Genomic DNA, 20,853 nt, shown 5'->3' with positions numbered 1-20,853 from the left:
TGCTTCAGAGTGGGGCTTTGCCCACACCACTTCCAGCCCGAGATTCCCTCAGAGCAATGGTGAGGCTGAAAGAGCAGTGAGAACAGTAAAGAGCCTTCTACAGAAAGAAGGAGACCCATATCTCACTCTCATGGCATATCGCGCCACACCACTTGCCAATGGACATAGCCCTGCAGAGCTTCTGATGGGGAGAAAACTTCGTACCACAGTTCCCATACTTCCATCCTGCCTCAACCCAGGCTGGACAAACATCTTCAACGAGTCCCTGGCGAAGTCTGTGGTCCCCACATGCTTCAAAAGATCCACCATCATCCCTGTGCCCAAGAACAGCAAACCCTCATCCCTGAACGATTACCGGCCAGTTGCACTGACCTCGGTAGTAATGAAGGTGTTTGAGAGGCTGCTGAAGAACATCATCTCCTCCTCCATCCCAGACACCACAGATCCGCTGCAGTTCGCCTACCGACCCAACAGATCCACAGAGGATGCCATCGCCCACGTCCTGCACACCACCCTCAGCCACGTGGACAAGAAACAGGGTAACTATGTGCGAATGCTGTTTGTTGATTACAGTTCAGCGTTTAACACAATAGTCCCTGCAGACTGTTCACAAAGCTCAGGGATCTGGGACTTAACAGCCGTCTGTGTGCATGGGTGTTGGACTTCCTCACTGGCAGAACTCAGGTGGTGAGGGTGGGTAGATGCGTCTCTAACAGCATCACCATCAACACAGGAGCACCTCAGGGATGTGTCCTCTCGCCACTGCTCTACTCCCTCTACACTTCAGACTGTGTGGCCACCCATGGCTCCAACACCATTGTGAAGTTTGCTGACGACACAGTGGTGTTGGGTGCCATCTCCAACAACGATGAGGCGGCCTACATGGACGAAGTGAAGAATCTGGCATCATGGTGCCAGGACAACCACCTCCAGCTGAACGTCGGCAAGACCAAGGAGCTGGTGGTGGACTTCAGAAGGAGTCAGCACAGAGACTACAAGCCCATTATCATCAATGGAGCTCCAGTGGAGAGGGTGCAGTCCTTCAAGTATCTTGGTGTCCACATCTCCTCAGACCTGACATGGTCTGCCCACATTCAGGTCCAGACCAAAAAGGCTAGACAGCGCCTGTATCACCTATGACAACTGAGGAAGTTCAGGGTCTCTCCAAAGATCCTCAGGATTTTCTATACAGGCGCTGTGGAGAGCATCCTCACACAGAACATGACATCATGGTTTGGGAACAGCTGTGTGAAGGACCAAAAAGCTCTCCAGAGAGTGATCCGTACAGCAGAACGCTGCTGCAGGATTGCTCTCCCCCCGCTTCAGGACACCTACACCAGGAGATGTCGGACTAGAGCAGCGCAGATACTGAAGGACCCATCCCATCCTGGCAACAAACTGTTCCAACTTCTGCAATCTGGTAGAAGGTTCCGCATCATCCGGGCAAGGACAGAGAGACTCAAGAGGAGCTTCTATCCCCAAACCATCCGGGCCCTAAACACACACACCCGACCTCTCACATCATCTATAATTGACTGAGACAGGACTCTCTCCCAGACACTCTAAACCCAGGCACAATGTACATTCCAAATTCCTTTAATTTTAAATATGTTTATATTGTCTATTCTGTAAAATAGTCAGATGTCTATTCATATTAATGTACAGAATTCACCTGCTTGCTGCTACTACTGCACATTCACCCAATGTATATACTATATATATATATAATGTTCTTCCTCTACCCCCCCCCCCCCCAATTTTTGCACATGTCGAGGAGCGTGTCAGGCTACATTTCACTGTGTGTTATACTTGTATAACTATGCATGTGACAAATAAAGAACCTTGAACCTTGAACTAAACTGAGAGAGAGAGAAGGGAAGGAGAGAGAAAAACAGTGGAAATGGTTCAACAACAGACACAGAGCACAAGACCTCACTGGACTACACCCAGGAGATCAAGTTTGGATCACAGACATGAAAACAAATGGGACTATATCAGGCAGAGCAGATACGCCATGGTCTTACCTTGTTGAGACCCCGAGGGGGCTTCTACGTCGAAACAGGAGCCATCTGATCACACTAAAAGGGACCAAGACTGAACCAACTGAACAACAAATCCCTGTCCTGCCAGAGAACAGCAGCAGCCCTGTTTCAAACCAGGTTCAGCAGTGTCTTATACCACCAGGTAACCAGACTACTGAAAGAAGATATCCTACAAGAGACAGAAACCCACCGAGGTACCTTAAGGACTTTGATTTAGGTAGAAGGTACTCTCGAGCACCTGAGTGACCAGCCCAGGGCAGAATAATCCCCTCACTCAGTTGAAGGACTGGGTTGTCTACCCCACCTTCATAGTTAGAATGAGTTCACACAGTTAAATAAATTAATAGTTATAAATAAAGGCAATAAATGTTTGTTACAGATTTGAGTTAATGTAACAGCCTTGGAGTATCCAGCTACAAGTTAAGTTGCAGTGATTTCAGTATTGACATAAAAGTGGATTAATACAGAAAACATTATAGTTTATAATGTACTCAGAAGGGGGGATGTTATGGTAAGGACTAATTCAATGGTTCATGCAGCACCCTCTGGTGGTTGTGCCGTGTGTATTTGTTGTTGCAGCTTGGCAATAAACAGAGTCGCCACGTTAAGACGGAGCTGTCCCAGTCTCGTTAATGGTGCTGCTATTATAAACCCGAGATCTACCAAAACAAAGTTGTAGCCTTTGATTCGAATATGTTGGCGAACAGAATAATCGGAACTTGTGTTTTCGGACTGAGAAATGTGTCTGGAAGAGGACGGCCGCTCTCTGCAGTTTCTGCGAGGTAAAAATGCGCAGTTAAAGCTGTTTCTGGTGAGCTGGAGCCGCAGCTGTCGATATCAGCGCAAAGAAATGCATTCAAAGCTGTGAACGGAACATTTACGCTGTTTTAGGAAATAGTTTTACTTTGCATGATTTTAGTGATATGTTTTATATTTCACTGTAGAAGTTGCGGAGCATTTTTATAGTACAGAAAAAGGTCGGACTGTAGTATGTGTGTGTGCGGTTACCTTTGACACACTTTATGGTGACCTGTTGTTTACATGGAGACCTTTAATGTGAAAATCGAAACCAGAATCTCAAAATTTAGTGAACGTTTTAAAATTACAGCAGTCTAAAAATGAAGATACACGAGTTTGGCCATTTTTATCTAAATAAAACATGTTATGGTTGAGAGTTGTTGTTTTAAGTCAAAATGAAGAAGTCTCCACTTCTTAGAGGGAACATGTTCTGCCCGGTGGAGTAATTAAACTTGGAGTAATTAGGACCCTACACCACCGGGCAGAACATGTTCCCTCTAAGCCTGAAGGAAAAAAGAAGGAACACACACATGTAAAGGAAGCACTCAAAACGTGCGGCTATCCTAAATGGGCGTTCTTAAAGTCAGCAAAGAGGCACAAAAAAGAAGACCAGACACCAGCGAGGGAGGATAAGAAGGACAGACGCAACAACATTGTCATCCCCTATGTAGCCGGTGTATCAGAAAAACTTAGGAGAGTTTTCTCCAAGCATGACATCCCGTTGCATTTCAGACCCAGCAACACGCTCAGACAAAAACTGGTTCACCCGAAAGACAAAACGCCAAAACACAGACTTAACAATGTGGTGTATGCTGTACAGTGCAGCGAGGAATGCCCAGACCTCTACATTGGAGAGACCAAACAGCCACTTCACAAGCGCATGGCACAACACAGAAGAGCCACCTCCACAGGACAAGACTCAGCAGTCCATCTGCATCTTAAGGATAAAGGACACTCTTTCGAGGATGCCAATGTTCACATTTTGGACAGAGAGGACAGATGGTTTGAAAGAGGAGTGAAAGAAGCCATCTATGTCCACTGTGAGCGACCATCTTTGAACAGAGGCGGGGGTTTACGACACCAACTCTCTGCCATCTATAATCCAGTTTTGAGATCCCTTCCCAGACGCCTTAACGCCCACTCACATCCTGGGCCATCTGACCTCAGGAATTCGCTTGATAAGGTGGGGCCAGGTTTCACAATGAACACACCCGAAACTCTGGCTGATTGGGACCCACACCCGGTTTCACACCTTGGCTCAGGCGATTAGAGGATCATCAGGGGGTCCTTTTGTCCCTCTGTGGGGGGATACTCCCACTAGGTTTATATCTGGGACTCTCCACCATTTGACCTTAGAACTGAAGAAGCTTCTCGGATGAGAGGTGAAACGTCTTCAAGCAACTTAAAGAAGTCCAGACGCTTTTCTTTGCAAGCTCCTTTGACCAGAGGTTGTTTGGTTTCCCCGATGTATAAGTCATGGCAATCCTCCTGGCACTTAACAGCGTACACTATATTACTCTGTGCCAGGGGACCCGATCCTTGGGGTGGAACAATTTTTGATCACATACCTGAATCACTTGGCGTATTCCAGGGTAGGATAACAAACTCCTCTCTTCCAATTCTTCCATGTACAAATTGGCCACGATGAGTAAAACTGGGGAACCCGTGGCACACCCATGTTTCAGCCTGTAGTGCTGACCACTGTATGTAAAATATATGGAATGAAGACACAGTTCCAAGAGTAAAGAATATATGTACCAAAGATACATAAACAGGGAGTGCCATTAAGACCAAATGTCTGCTTGATCAACTTGGTCACCTATAACATCTCAAAGTTTCTAGCTTAGATCCTCAGGCAGCTCTGAACATCACATCCAGAACACCTTTTTATTTTTTTATGAGAAGTTGAGGAAGATGAAACAATGGTCTCATACGATGTTACATCTCTCCACCTGTGTTCTTGTCACTGGATCAGTGGAGGTAGTTCGTAAGAGATGACAGGATGCAATTTTTTTAAAAGTTGAAATATTGATACATCAGTTGTTTTTGTTTCTGGTCCTCAGCTGTATGTAATGATCTGTTTTGGAGGGTTTTGTTTGTTTTTTCTGTCCTTTCTGTATATGTGTATTTGTTTAATTTAATAGCAGCTTTCATGAAATTCAGGACAGAGACACAAAATCTGCTGCCACTGCTTTAGCTGAGTGAGTTAATTTGTCATGGAGCTCCCAGGTCAGGCACTTGCTGGCTGTATAGTGACGTGTGGTTGAATTTCTGTCCCCACAGATTTCAGCACAGTAAGTCTGAGGAGTTCAGGCAGCCTGCATCCTCAGGCCGACCTGAGACCTCCAGCGCCAAATCCCTGATGGACATCGGGACCCGCCGGATCTTCAATGAGGACCATGACCTCTTCAGACAAAATGTGCGGCGCTTCTTCCAAGAGGAAGTGGTGCCTTACCACAAAGAGTAGGTGGAAGTTTGATGACCTACCAAGAATTATTAAAATAAGCCTTTAATAGCTTTACTTCAACTGTTTTTTGTTGCAGGTGGGAGAAGGCAGGTCAGGTGAGCAGGGAGGTGTGGGAAAAGGCTGGTGAGCAAGGTCTGCTGGGAGTAATGACACCAGAAGAGCATGGTGGCATAGGAGGAGACCTGTTTTCTGCAGCTGTCACATGGGAGGAGCAGTGAGTTGTCCTTCAAACCACCGTTCAATATCTGAAGCTATTCGCCGACATTCAGAGAGACTGAAATATTTTAGCAATGAGTTCCAGCTGAGATGTGATTTTAAAAACACAAGAAAGAGAATTAAGCTTTTTCCAAGTGAGGACATGTGATCGATCCATTGCTGCATTTTTTTTTTTTTTTTTATCCAGGTATGATTTTACCACTTCAGAAAGCTTGGAGAACTGTTGCTCAATACCATTTAAAAAAAACAATCACAAGAAAGTAGCTTTAGTCATGATGACCAGTGTATTTGCCAGATAGTCAGCTATCTCTTCATCCTTCAGCTCATCTCTGCTGTCTGCACCACTACAGAATGTATTGCAACTGCACAGGCCCAGGTTTTACGCTGCACTCTGACATCGTCATGCCCTACATCGTCAACTACGGCAGCAAGGAACAGATCAAACACTTCATCCCAAAGATGACCGCTGGGAAATGTATCGCTGCCATCGCCATGACTGAGCCAGGAGCAGGCAGGTCAGGACTCAATCACAGATGTAACATCAAGAAATCAGCACACATAATGTCAGGTAGCTTCAGCGATTCAGCACCTCTATTTTTTTCCAGTGACCTTCAGGGTGTGAGGACGTATGCCAAGAAGGACGGCAGTGACTAGATCCTCAACGGCAACAAGGTACTGAGTCAAGACTTCAAAAGTATCCACTCAATTACATTTAAAGTCCAGTATAGATATTACTCCATCTGACCTCTTCAGGTATTTATTTCAAATGGTTGGATGGCAGATCTGGTGGTGGTAGTGACCGTGACCAACCGAGAGGCGAAGACGGCAGCACACGGGATCAGTCTGTTCCTGGTGGAGGAGGGCATGAAGGGCTTTCACAAAGGGCGGAAGCTGGAGAAGATTGGCCTGAAAGCCCAGGTACCAGGGTCATGGAAATATATGAAGTGCCCCTACATCATTTTTTATGGTCTACAAGTGTGGGTTTAACTGGTTCCATGCTTCAAAATCAAAAAGAAGTATCTGTCTGAAACAGCTTTTGTGTCTGTGGGACGATCCCTCCCGACACGCCCAGACTGCTCTGATTGTTCAGCTGAAGAAACAAAGGCAATTTTGATTGCACATATAACTCTCTTAGCGCTTTAAATTTCAAACCTTTACTGTAAATTACAGTTTATACAAATGCATGAGGCTAAAAAGTGACAACAGAACTTGGTCATTTGTGCTACTAAGGATTTATACTTCATTACATCCTCTCACTTGTGTTTCTGGTTCTTTCAAAGGACACAGCTGAGTTATTCTTCGAGGATGTGCGCCTCCCAGCTGATGCCCTCTTAGGAGAACTCAACAAAGGTTTCTATTACCTGATGAATGAACTCCCTCAGGTGAACACAACATTTATGGCATGTTCATATCAGAAACATTTAATGCCTCCACTGAGGAAGGAGTAACTCTTCATACCTTGAACCTGGGTGGAGATCCAGTCTGGCTGCACCCATATTTTTACAAAATGAAATACCTAAAACATCTTTATATTCATAACTTGAACCTACAGACACGTATCTTTGGATTTTTAGCCTCATCGTCCTTGTACTTTGGCACTCCTAAATATGTTTTATCACGTGCTTGTACACATCATCTGCAGATAACGTCTCACTTGGGTTAATTTGACGTCAAACAACCTTTTCCCTTCTCTAGGAGCGTCTGCTGGTTGCTGCCATGGCCATAGCGAGCTGTGAGTTCATATTTGAGGAAACCAGAAATTATGTAATACAGCGGAAGGCTTTCAGCAAAACAGTCGCTCACCTTCAGGTCTTTATAGTAATTCTTTTGGTGAATATTTTTAGCATATTTCATGTAAGGATATAGTCTGTCCTGATGAGTTCCTATTAAAAAAGGACCAGTTTATCAAATCATCCTCCCAGTCATCATACTATCTGTTTTTTGTCTTTGCGCTCCACAGACCGTGCAGCACAAGCTAGCAGAGCTAAAGACCGAGATCTGTGTGGGTTGAGCCTTCGTGGATAGCTGCCTTCAGCTCCATGCTGAGAAAAGCCTGGATCCTGCCATGGCCTCCATGGCTAAGTATTGGTGAGTTTTTGGAGTTTACCACCTCATGATCTAAAGGCTAAGCTGTGTTGTTGTCACGCGCTGATGTACTTCATCTTATCTGAAGGGCGTCTGACCTCCAGAACAGAGTGGCCACTCAGTGCCTGCAGCTCCACGGAGGCTGGGGGTACATGTGGGAATACCCCATCGCCAAGTTAGTATCACGTAAACATTGCAACAGAGAGCTTTGATTGTTTTGGGGTTTTTTCCAGCTCATCAACATGTTTGTGTTTTCAGGGCATTTGTGGACTCGCGAGTTCAGCCTATCTACGGAGGAACCAACGAGATCATGAAGGAGCTCATCGCTCGTACCATCGTCAGCCAGAAGTGAAACTGGGTTGTTGTTTTTTGTAATCTTTTTTTTTTTTTTTTTAAATTTTGGAATTCAGAATCTTCAGGTGCAATGTAAAAAGACTGGATCTAGTGTAGCTAAAAACAACACTGGGAACGTGTCCTGATGACAGCCATGCTTTTTCACAGTTAAAATTTAACAACATACTCAGAAAAAAAAAAAACACAAAAACCCACAAAACTGTCAATAAAGATCTCCAGTTTAGTTTTTTTTTCTGTAGGTATTACACTCATATCGTTATGTGAATTATTTTGGCTGTGATAGCCGTGCAGTGGAAGTGTGAATGTGAACACCAGTATGTCCACTGGTTTAATTATACTTGAAATTTTCAGATCAATAAAGGGAATAAAAGAACACTGTTTGCTCTTTGCTCTAATTCTGTAAATGTTCAACCACTGTATTCCCCTTTATGCCCCTTTTAAAGAGAAGTTTTGAGCAGCAGGTGGGCGGAGCTTCTGCACTCACGCGACTATATATGTAATATTAAGGATGGACATACACTGACCTCATGAGTTGAATCTTTGGACATAATAATAATAATTTTAGCATTCAGCATTGCTACAGTACACATATGACAGGAAATACAGAGAATTTTCTTTAACAAAGTTTGTCAGCAATGCCTTGTTTTAGCATTGATAATGTGGCCAGTCTGCATCAGATTAAAGATATCTGACGTAATTTCCCTTATAGGAGGTTTTCTTTTTCAAAATCAGTGTTTGTTAATATGCATTTAAATGCCTGCTTTCATAATCTGCGACTCTTAGTTAATTTACAAGCAGCATGAACAATGTTTAACACAAGACACTTGTTGTAAATTGATTTATTTGCCAATAAAAACCATGTCAAAGTGCATGAAGCACTAACTTTGTGCCAGTGGTTCTCAGCTCTTGTTTGTGAGTGTCATGAATGTAATTAAATAAATGACATGGAGTGTGACTGAGAAGGGAGACTCCTCTAAATGCCAATTTTAGATTCTGTACATGGAAAATCCCCCAGATTTTTGGAAAACAGTCCTAGCTTTTTTAACATTTTTGAGCCCTCGTAACTTCTTAAAAACAGGATATATCTATTTGAAATTTTCAGGCCTGAAAATATATTTCAGGTCTTAAAAGCTACAATCAAGACAAAATTTTCACATGTTCCAAGTTTAAGAATTCAAGACAGGCAGGTCAGGTAAGCAGGGAGGTGTTTTACCTCTCGAAGATCCTCTGAAGTTTCAGAAACATCTTTCGGATACGATTCCCTGATGTGTTAGCTTCAGGGAACATCTAGTGACAGCTTATTGAAAGTTATGTCACTCTGCAAGTCTCTCTACATACTGCACAGATTGTAGCAGGTTTAAGATCAATGGGGTGGAACTGTCTGCATCATTACATAAACATGAATTATGAATTACTGGCAAGTGTTAATTATAATTAACTCAGATTTGTGCATACTTGCATTCTTAATTCATCAGGTATGGGTTGTTTTAGTTAAACATCAAAATAAAGATGTCTGCTTTAAGTGCCACACTGATTTATGCTGCATATACTATGCTTAATAATATGGCAGCGTCAGCATCTTCAGTGCATTGACTTACTTCCATCAGTAGGTGGCAGTAAGGGACTGCTCAAACCTGGAGGAGCCCATGAGAAATGACAGTGCAGTGGAAAAAAGCAGGCTGTTGAATTAGACCTGATGATTCAAAGCATCCCTTCAAAGTTTGAAGCTCGTTTTTTTTGCACGTTAGGAACGTTGATCACGTTTTCTGCACATTTATTCAGAATTTTGGGGCATCAGTGTTTCAGAGCTTGTGTATATTTGTAAATATGGAGTCATGTCATTGTCTGTGACCATCACGCCTCACCTCGAGGGCACTGTGAGAGTATCTGCTGTTGACTAGAGGTGGCTCAAATTGATCCAAATATCGGCAGTGTTGGGAAGGTTACTTTTAAAATGTATTCCGTTACAGATTACAGAATACATGCCCCAAAATGTATTCTGTAACGTATTCCGTTACGTTACTCAATGAGAGTAACATATTCTGAGTACTTTGGATTACTTAATATATTATCATGCTGTTTACAACTACGTGAATGTACTATTGCTGTGATTTATTACTGTTACTGAAGGTCCGCGGCTCCGAACCGTAGTAAAGGGACCTCTGGCTAATACGGTGGGTTCTGTGTCGGGCTCGTAGCCGAAAAATAGCTTTACTTTGTTGTCTGGGTCAACTTTGCTTGCGAGAGACAGAGAGAGGCGTTGAAAGGCTGCTCCAACGGAACTTGTTGTTTTTGGAGGAAAACACGAACACGGTGTACAGTCGAGTCTTAATAGCTTACTTACAACTGGGCTCGTCAGGCACTCTTCTTGGCTGCAGTGGTTATTATTATACAGTATTTACATGCTTCCAGCTCCCGTTTTTGCTCGATGACAGCTCGTACTTTTCCTTTTTCTCCCTCCCTCGCTCACAGACACATAACGGGTATGGCAGTCCATTCTCCCTGCAGCACGGACTACACTGCCTATGATGCTACATTCTTTAGAGCTATACCTGTAGCATTCTGCCTATTAGCTTAGCACAACAACAATAAAAAGGCGCTCTCTCACCCAGGAAACACGCAGAGAGAGAGCGTCACCCTGTAACCGTGGCAACCGCAACGCTGCCGCCTGGAACAACAGAACATCACAGCTGTCAAACAAAACCCAAACAGTCCTGACCCGCCACAATATGAAACAGGGAAGTACCGCCGCGTAATCCATTTATTTCAACAAAGTAACTGTATTCTAAATACCACCTTTTTAAATGGTAACTGTAACGGAATACAGTTACTCATATTTTGTATTTTAAATACGTAACGGCGGTACATGTATTCCGTTACTCCCCAACACTGAATATCGGTAATGCTGTACCAATAATTGGTATCGCTGGATACTTTGTTTCTGTCCTCCAAGTTCAATATGTATCCTGCTTAATTGTTCTAAATAAGTTATTGTTTTTGAAAACTAAAAAATAGACCTCAAACATTCATTATGAAAGATGTCTCCACCTTTTTGTGTTAACTGTCAGTCAGTCTGTTTTATTTACTGTTTCGTTTAAAGCCTGTAACGCATTTAAACAGTAGAGGTTGACCCAAAGTTCTTTATAGCCAGGCACATTTAGGTTCCAGGTCTAAAATGAATGTTTCGATTACGTTAAACGCTGATTATTCGTCAGATAAATCATGGGCTTTATGAGATCAACATAAGCTGCCTTTGTAAGTTGAGCCTATTGGTATCTGTATTAGTATAGCAATACTACTGCACAGCTCTCGTGTTCACTGGTCCATCTCCTCTGCCTCCTTCCCATTTTCCCCCATAGCCCCACTCGTCTAACCCCCTCCTCTCCTTTTTCTTCTCCATCTTCCCTCAGCAACAGCCACACCCCGGTGCTTCAGCTCCGCACTCACATCCACTGCAGACAGAGAGCTTCCCCCTTTGCATCAAATCACTCAAAGCCCTTTAGCAATGACCTGACATCAAACCTTTACACCTATATGTGCGTGTGTCCGTATTTACAGGAGCTGCGTTGTGTTTTCTTTATTTTTGTGTTTTTACACTACAAAGATGTTGCACAGAATCTACATCATCGCATACTGAAGCCACATAATCCGCCTTGCGCGCAGACTTCTGCATTTACGGTAGCTTCATTTGCAACGGGGAGGGGCCACAGGGCCCCCATACCGCTCTCATTGTCACCACAGCTCTCTTCCTATCCAAGGGCATTAGTGCCGCTCAGCAGCCTGAACCTCCAGGTAAGACCCAAATCGCTTTGCTTCGTCATGTGCGGGGAAATAAGACTTTACGATGGCGCAAAGCAGCGCGGATGCGCAAGTTTAAGATGTAGGATTGCGACACCGGCTGCTGGGAAAGTTTGACAAAAAGTCAGAGTCTGCACATCAATGTCGCTGTCCACTAATCCTCTGCTGCTGTGTGTGTGGTTATGGTGTTATGTATGGTTATGTGCGTGATTCTTAGAGAGAATGGGGGATATCTGCGAGTGTGGCGGATTGAAATGCGTGCCTTTTAAAGTCGCTTTTCAGTGGAGACTTGTATTTAAAATGCTGTTAGGTAGATGTATTAACCTGGGTATTAATTTGCGGCATTTGTCACCGTCTTGCTGCGTCCCGGCGAGCCTCTCTGCGCTGCTGCATCCTGCGCCTTTTGTTCTGGTCCACGCCTGCATGGTGCTGAAACCGGCGCCGCTCGCAGCCATCCACTGCAGGAAAGGATCCCCCTTTTTCTGCAGTGGATATTTAAAAGGAAAACTGTAAATATAAGTGCAATATAATTGTGGATTATTATAGTTATCCCCATCTCACTGCCCCCCCCCCCCCCCCTTTTCGGGCTATTACCGATTTGTCAATGCGTTATGATGGGAGTAGCCCAGCGTCTACTTGGCATTATAGGCACCACCACCACCTCTCACCAGCAAAATGTAGTTTGAAGGAAGCCTTTTATGTGACTCAAATTAATAACAATGTCCCTGTTATGACAGCTGAAAGCCAAAACCATATTCTGGGATCTTCCCTGACGGACTCTAATATCGTTTTACAGCCTTAAATATATGTACTCAGTCACAGATAGTGATCTGAAAATCTGCAGGCTAAAAGGGTCTGTTCCAGTTCTGCATCCTTTCAGCATCTCCCGAGCCTCAGTGCAGTGAGGAGAAGCAGGAACTCTGTAGAATTTTAAGTGTGAAAACAGTCTTTTATGGAAAGGAATTCAAGAGTTTGTGTGTTTGGACATTCCAGTTCCTGCCTCAGAAGATCCTGGCTGTAGACGAGATGTAGAGGGAAATCAGTGCCTTGGCATGTTGGGGATGTCCAAGCTTGGTAACCTGAGATCCCCCCAAAGTTCAGCTTAATGCATTGTGGTTGCTTGTTCAGTCAGATTCGATTTGATCACGAAAAGTGGAATTTGTTTTACCAGCAGTAATGAGCCAGAGGAACGTAGTAGAAATGGACTGATTGTTTTCGCGAGAGTTTTTCCTAAAGCCCCGTGTAATTCAGGTTCACATTAATGGCAGATTCAGATAAACATACAAAACATATTTGCCTGTTTGACACAGAATAGGTGTTTCTTGGCTCAGGCCAAATGAAGGTTGACAAAGTGCATTAGCACAGCAGGCGAGATGTGAATCAAGTTTCGCCTGCTTCTCCTGTAAGGACAAGCCTCTGTCAGACCAGATTGGGCTGAGTCTAATCACTGACAGAAATGACCTTAATCAGGGCACGACAGGTTGGGGTTTTGTGTGTGTGCTCACTCTTAACGTCTTTAAATTTCAGTTGTAGTGTGTGTGTGTGTGTGTGTGTGTGTGTGTAGGTGTGTGTGTGTAAGCCATATCTAGCCATTTCTTGCTCATATAACCACCAGGAAACCTGAGCCGCCTCCCTGCACCACTTTGGTAAATCTCCCATCGTTGATTCTGGTTAGGTCCTGGAACCACAGACCTGTCATCCACTCCACTGGAATTTAGACACATCATCTTTGTTGGCCCTTCCTGATGACAAGCGATTGCATTAGAGTTGTGTCTGGAATCACGATCAGTCTCTGATATTCCTCATTATTCAAGAATTTACGTGCATTCTAGCTTGTCGGTGAAGTAGATTACTGCAGTACACCTCAGTGCCTCAGACACAGGTGTTTAAGGTCTCAGGACATATCTGTTGCTCCCGTCTGAGGCTCCTTTTGTTCCACAGGTGTCTAATGGGAGATGGCAGAGCTGTGCTTTAGTACATGATTAAGTCTCAACTGTGAGAGGGACCTAATCTAATTCGCCTACGTCAGAAGAACCAAACGGCCCACTGACCTGCATATCAAGTGCACACACACACATACCAAAGCTTCTTGACATACTCAAGTGCTAGAAAAGATCTTAGAAATAAGACAAAAATATTTAATTTATTCCCCATATCTGGGAATTTATTTTTTACAGCAAGTGGAAAAATGGTAATAATAATAATAGTATTGTATACTTTAATATAATGTAAATGATTATAATAAAGTGTGAGTTCAGCCACATTTCCATGAAGTTTATAGTATTATTACTATTCATCTTCACTGTGAACTCCATCTTTTTTCACTATACAAAGTCTTCCTGTCCAAGGATACTTTGAATAGGCTGAGAGTCAATTGACTTTGCGACTTGTAGCCTTACAATCCACATGATGATAGCTTCAGCTCTGCAGTCCTGTTGCTTCTTCTCTAGCATTAGCATCACGCATGTACTCAGTGCTGTCAACTGGCACAGCTGGCAAATATAATTTTTTTAAAAATCCAAAAGCAAGAAAAAAAGATTTGTAAAGTAGTAAAGTAATTAGTAATTAAGAATAATTGAGTAAGTGATTAAGGAAATGCTGAAAAAAGCAAGAAAAACACACAAGAGCTTCAACAGGCTGCCACTCAGCAGTGTGCCATGTTAATTAGGACCTACAAGTCTTTTGTCAGGCATGGATGAAGAGCATCGTGAACGTCATTCTCTTTTCAGTAATGAATGAACTTATCATTGACGTAGGCACTTGTCCACCAAGGCCGTTTCTAGTATCCTGCTCTTTAAAAGAAGATACAGCTGTCAGAGACACTTTGTATGCACAGGAAGCATGCTGTAACAACAGAGGACAGATGGATGTAGCGGGTCCCTAAGCTGTGGGATAGGAGCAGAGGTGATCAGTCTTAGAAAAAGGCCTACAGCTTTTTGGATTCAACCAGCATGCAGAATCTGCTGTCTAGTTGTAGTAGGAAGAGCTGGTAAAGTCTAAACTAGTGTGTGTTAATTAAGCTTAACCACACAGATTCTTCATCTTGTGACCTCCTTGTTACAAGATAGTCTCTCTAATCACTCATCCACCCTGTTCGCCCTTCTACCCGGAGCTGCAACCATGGCTGGCTTACAGCTAGTTTCCCAAATGAGCCCTGACAGTCAGTGTCATATTTCATTCCTCACGGACGTTGCCCCTCAACAGAGAGGACACTCATGCAGGGCATTCTTACAGTCAGGGGCTGCTCCCCCAGATATTGGCATCTCTAATATTTGCTGCCGCTCTAACCTCTGATCTTGTGTTAGCTAATCTGTGAGGAGGACATAAGGATTGGGTAAAGAAAACAGAAAAAAACATTCTTCAGAATTTTTGAAAGACGAAGTATACAACCTGCCTACCAGGCCAGCTCGAGTCCACTCTGTGTTGATCCAAACCTCGGTCATCCACTGTAAAAATGTCTTTTTTTAACAGTTTCTGTAGACAACAACACATTCCAGGCAAAAACTTGTTGCATGTTCCCAAAAAGCCGTCAAGGGACGTTTATGTGTTTCTGTGTTAACAGGGTTATGACATTTAACCTGCTGTTTGTGGTTTTACACCCTTAATTGGCAAACAAAATTGCACACAACTGGCCTGCTGACATATTCTGGATGATGTTAGGTCAGCTATATGTAACCAGCTGAGTCCTGCCACTGTATTTTAGTAAAGTGCTAATATTTGGCTGGATTTTTATAGGTTTTGCAGTTTAAAAACAATATAACGTATTACTGTAATGAATTACATTTTTTATTGAAGCACAACAAAGAGCAAATGAGGAAAGTGATGTAAAACATTAACGAAGCTACATTGTACAACCCTTTAGATTAAACCTGGAGAATTCTACACGCAAATATTAGCCTTCAGATTGTAGTGGACTACAGTATTGCTAGAGAGATCGAAAAACTGCTCGAGTCTTTGCTGGTTTTTTACACGTTTGAAGGTCTTGAAAAAGCATTGGCGGGATTTTGCCTTTCAATGTGAGGTTATTTTATGTCACTTCAAAACCAGAACTTATTTTAGGACTTAATGGTAGTCTGAACGATGCAGCTGGAGCAGCAGTGCTTACATGTGAGGCTGGTCTGATTTTTCGGACTGGGAACAAACCACTAATGAGCCTTAGCTTTTTACCGAATAGGCCGGGGACCTCTTGTTAGCCTAGCGTAGTAGCTAAGCTACTTAGTGCTGAGCCTTTATGATTTCCAGATGTGCAAGCTAAACAGCTCAATTGTTTTCTCCTCATCCTTTTGCAAACAGCCAACTGACTGCGGTTGGAGGCTAATACACTGAGTGAAGTGTGCTAGAGGACTGAATGAAGCTCATTGTTAGAGTATTGTTAGAACATACCAACTCTATTGGGTTTCTCGAGGTTTTTTGAACATGTTTTCTCTTTTGTTTTTTTTTCTTCTTTTTTAGTTCATCCATTAAGGGAAAAGATTGGATGGTAATGTAGTGGAAATAAAGTCCCCAAGGATTCGGGGTAAATTGCTTCTCTGGGTTTGAAGCTTCTTAAGTAAACCAGAACATCTCTTCGCTGTGTTAGCGTGCACACGCTTGAGTGCGTCTGCTTGTCAGGGTCGTATTTTGGATGAATGGAAACCCCCTAGTTCATAGAAGCGTCACACACAGGAGCTCTGTGAAGCCAGTGTGAAACATAAAAACAGATGGAAGACATGATTACGGCGATGGCACATTTCGTTCCTTTTGAATCTTGTTTTTAACTAGTCTGCTGGAACAAGGGGCAGCTGACTGCGTGTAGTGGACGTCCTGGCTAGCATCCAGGAAGGGGTTTTACTGTGACCGCTGCCGAATGTGTCTGAAGAGAGGCTTAAAAGCATATCTAACATCCTCTCTCTCACACATGCCACAGAGAGACGATGGAAAAATATGCAGGATGAAATCATCAGACTCTGCAAACCCACTTTGGCTTCACATAACTGACAGTTTTACCCCAGAAGCAGTTATTTGAATTAATTAATTAATCAGCAATTTTAATAATTTGTTAATTGCTTTCACGCCAAATCAAAAGGACCCTCTGGTTCTTGTTCTTGAATATGAAGATTTGTTACTTTAGGCAGCACGGTGGCATGGTGGTTAGCACTGTTGCCGCACAGCAAGAAGGTCCTGAGTTCAATTCCAACATCAGGCCGGGGTCTTTCTGTGTGGAGTGTGCATGTTCTCCCCGTGTTTGCGTGGGTTCCCTCCGGGTACTCCGGCTTCCTCCCACCGTCCAAAGACATGCAGCTTGTGGGGATAGGTTAATTGGATAATCCAAATTGTCACTAGGTGTGAATGTGCGAATGAATGTGAGTGCGAATGGTTGTCTGTCCCTGTGTGTTTGCCCTGCGACAGACTGGCGACCTGTCCAGGGTGTACCCCGCCTCTCACCCTATGACAGCTGGGATAGGCTCCAGCGCCCCCCGCGACCCTGAAAAGGATAAGCGGGAGCGAATGGATGGATGTTACTTTACTACATAATTTATGCCAAAACCAGTTGTTTTGTCTTTTTTATGAGTCATTTTAACGTCTTCTTTCACTGTTTTGACATTTTGGAGTACATCATTTAATGAATAATGCCTTACATGTCCGCCTCAGGATGCCTGGTAACTACTTTGTAATTCTAATCACATTTTCCTTCTCTGTGTGTCAATTAATGCGTTACAATAATACCTGAAAAGCTGATAATGCCAAAGAAATTGCATCATTATGGTCATTGGCTTCGTTAGATTTCCTCTGTTTTCACATCTTTCATAAATTTAAATGTCTTTGAAATGACAGCTCAGCTCTAATGACTCAGAATAATAAGACAATCAAGTCAACCAAATATAATTTGACAAAACGTTTACAGGGACTGATGTTTTGTTTGTTGCTTGCAGCTGTTTGTAGGCGTCTCTAATCTCAGTTAATTGCATTCCTGGAATATCAGGTAGCAGCAGAAACCAAGAGTTTTGTTATTTTACACATTTAGCATAACATCATCAATTAATCATAACTGTTATTGTTATAATTCCCAACACAGAGACAGAATTCATAACAGGAACATTGTGCACATTTTTTAACGTTTCAGAAAAGTGAGGGGTCCTGAGTCGCAGTTTAGAGTTGCAGCTGTAATCACAGCTGTGGCAACATTTTTAGTTAGTAAACATGTGATTGGTTTCCTCAGGTCAAAAGTATTTGGGGGGTATTTCACTATAGCTTATTTGGTTGAGCAGGTGAACCATATGCTGTAAGACCATTACAGCATATGGTTTGGATCTGCCCAAGGCTTTTTGTTCTGTCTCTCCCTAACCTGCTCTCTCTCCAAGCTTTCTTAACCACTCCTTACTGTCCTATCATAATAAAGGCTAAAAAGTGTTATGTACAGCAGCGGTCCCCAACCCCCGGGCCTTGGACCGGTACCGGTCCGTGAGTCGTTTGGTACTGGGCCGCGAGAGTTGAGGCTCAGGTGTGAAATGTATGGTTTTCAGGGTTTTTATCGGTTTTCAGCGTTATTTTGTTATCGTTTTCATCGTTAACTCAGTTTTCCTGGGTCTTTTCACGTGTGTTATGAATAAATCGTCTTTTTTTTCGGTACTGGTAATAGTTTTATTTTGTTGTATTTATCCGCGATACCTTAAAGGCCAGTCCGTGAAAATATTGTCAGACATAAACCAGTCCGTGGCGCAAAAAAGGTTGGGGACGGCTGATGTACAGTTCATTATTGTCCTGGAAGCCTTGTACTACCTTAAGTCTTTCCCCCATAATGGCATTTGACAATCTCTCCTGTACCCTTAATGATGAGTTTTGAGACTTCAGTAAAAATTAAAAGACGGGGTTTGACAACCATTAGATTAGTTTCCAAGGTAGCTCCATAGGGAGAGGCCGGCCTCAATAACTTCCTAGCCATTTTGTCCTATAAGCAGGCCTGAAATATGACAGATATTGGTCAGCTCAGAAAAGTTGTTCAAGGTTACATAACTCCTAGAAGGCTTTCAAGGGGTATAGAGTTAATGCAACCATAGTTGTGTTTATTTGTTCTCCCCACCAAAGACAGGAATAACCTATCAGGAGGTCATGTAGGGGATTTACATGTACATATATTACATATATTGTTTTTCCAATTGTAGACAAAGTCTACTGGGACCATCAAGGCCCTTCCCACTCACCAGGGCAACCCCTGCCATGGAAACCAGCCCCTCAAAGGAATGACCCTCTTTGAGTGTGTAGCCCCTCTGTGCGTCTCTGCCTCGACTTGTAAAAAAAAAGATACAGACAGAAGCCTAGAAAAAAAGGTTTTTCTGTCCTTTTTATCACAGCATAATGTTCCCTTTCCTCGCCGTTCCTTTCTTTTCCTCCACACACCTTCAACTGGATCTGGGAATCCGCTGATTGGTCTACAAGCAGTACCATCAATAAAATGAAGAATATCTGCTTGTTTGTTTGTTTTTTTGTATTGTAATTCCTCATAATGCCAGCTAATCTTGAACTTTGAATGGCCCAGCTGCATTGAGTTGTCCCCAAGGCGCCGTCTACTGAAGGTGGGATGGGGAGACTTCACTACTTCGGGTCACCTCATTAAATCAAACAACATAAATCTCTACAGAAAAAGGAGCCTTAAGCTTTATTTAGGAGCATCAACAGATGTTTGCGAATGCCCCCCCTCGCGGGAAGGAGACTGTTGTTTTCCACCACAATGAGCTGGGTGACATTTTTTTTTTCTTAAGGAGAGATTTGTATTCCTGGGTGCCATTGACTCAGTGTGCCTGCTGACAGTATCTGGTGATAAATGGGCAATAAACTGGAGAATCGGAGCCGCATGCTTTCACATGGCACGTCTGCAGTGCTTGAAACTTGTAGCTAAGAACATAGAAAAAGAAGAAGGCAGAAGGTTTTGGGGAAATTCAGCATTTGTACATGATGCAACTGGCTGCAAAGGTTTTCCATATTTCCAATCCTTTTATTTATTATTTGAGTCATACCTTATATAGTTTGCCTTCTACATCATATATAGCCCCTGTTTTCTTGTAAAACTTACATTCACTGTGTTTTTTTAAGGTTTTATAACAAATACAGCAAAATCCATTCAGGTTCTGGGTCTGTTGGGAGCAGCAAACCTGTCTTCTGTGTTTTACCTCTGCGTCTAAACTGCCTGCCATTTTTTCAGGCAGAAGCCTGAGAGGTAGTATTTTACTATGTTACTGAAGCTTAGGGGGGAAATCCCGCTGTGCATAGAGTCTGTATAGATTGCACAATGTTTTTAGACATATCTGCTTTTCTTCTACCATTTCTTTTTGTTTCTGTTGTGCCAAAATGACTTTCAGTAGGCTTACGTTGCCGTGAAGCTTAAACGCTTTATTACAAATAGAGCTCATTGATGATACCAGCATGTTTTCCCTCAGACCAAGTCCAAACAGCACAGGCGTGAACTTCAAAGCAGCTTTACGTGGGATGTGTCCTGATGTTATCTCTTTTTTTACCATGTCTGCGGCAGCTTTGAGCTCGATCGCCGTCTCTGGCGTCTTTGTTTTTGTATTGCGCGTCCTTCTGATTCTGCACCCAGAAATTGTTATAGGAAGCCCGCAGTAAAAATATTCTGACGAAGACAACGTAATTAGCTGCTTCTCTATGTAAATCCACCAGCTTTCCTCGGTTCTTTTGTCTGCGCACCATGGGTCTCCAATTATTGATTTTGTCCTTCCAGAGCTCGTCTTTTTTCTCAGCTCACCTATCCCCTGTGGGGACGCAGGAGGAGGAGGAGTAGCGGGGGGGGGACCCCTGTGGATCTTCATGCCCACATTCAGATGCTAATCCTCCGCCATCTGCTTTCTACCATGATGATGCCTTACTGTCCAAGAGAAAAACCATAAGCTTGATGTGTCCTCAGGGGCTGCCAGGCCGATTGTCACCCTTTCACCCTAATCTAGGCGCAGCATTATAACCCCCCCACCCCCCACCCCCCACCCCCGTTTCTCCCCACACGGGGATCATCTATAGAGATCCCTGTGTGCAGATTCTGTGCAGGGCCATTGGACCCTAGGATAAAAGACCTCATTTTCTGCGTGACCCCTGGTAAGTTCA

The 20,853-nt window shown here is 43.3% G+C and overlaps 1 protein-coding gene and 1 pseudogene across 10 annotated transcripts in view; both read left to right on the top strand.

The window, feature by feature from the left end:
* The first annotated feature begins 1,762 nt into the window (after positions 1-1,762).
* LOC146361390 (long-chain specific acyl-CoA dehydrogenase, mitochondrial-like) lies at positions 1,763-8,807 on the top strand (annotated as a pseudogene). Its single transcript, XR_014799489.1, has 11 exons — positions 1,763-2,824; positions 5,124-5,303; positions 5,384-5,521; positions 5,874-6,038; positions 6,129-6,195; positions 6,277-6,441; positions 6,804-6,905; positions 7,219-7,332; positions 7,484-7,611; positions 7,697-7,783; positions 7,867-8,807. The product of XR_014799489.1 is annotated as a long-chain specific acyl-CoA dehydrogenase, mitochondrial-like (transcript).
* Positions 8,808-11,643: 2,836 nt separating this feature from the next.
* LOC146361389 (uncharacterized) overlaps positions 11,644-20,853 on the top strand; it is a 77,290-nt gene continuing 68,080 nt past the window's right edge. For all 9 annotated transcript variants that reach the window (XM_084920500.1, XM_084920498.1, XM_084920492.1 and 6 more), the window contains exon 1: positions 11,644-11,754. The gene's annotated coding sequence lies outside the window, so the exon portion shown is untranslated. The remainder of the gene's footprint in view (positions 11,755-20,853) is intronic.

This window comes from Perissodus microlepis, chromosome 23 (assembly GCF_051167445.1).
Source record: "Perissodus microlepis isolate ML-2025 ecotype Zambia chromosome 23, ASM5116744v1, whole genome shotgun sequence".
NCBI classification, from domain to species: domain Eukaryota; kingdom Metazoa; phylum Chordata; class Actinopteri; order Cichliformes; family Cichlidae; genus Perissodus; species Perissodus microlepis.
Note: the sequence above shows the minus strand (reverse complement) of the source record. Positions and strands in the feature narration are given on the sequence as shown.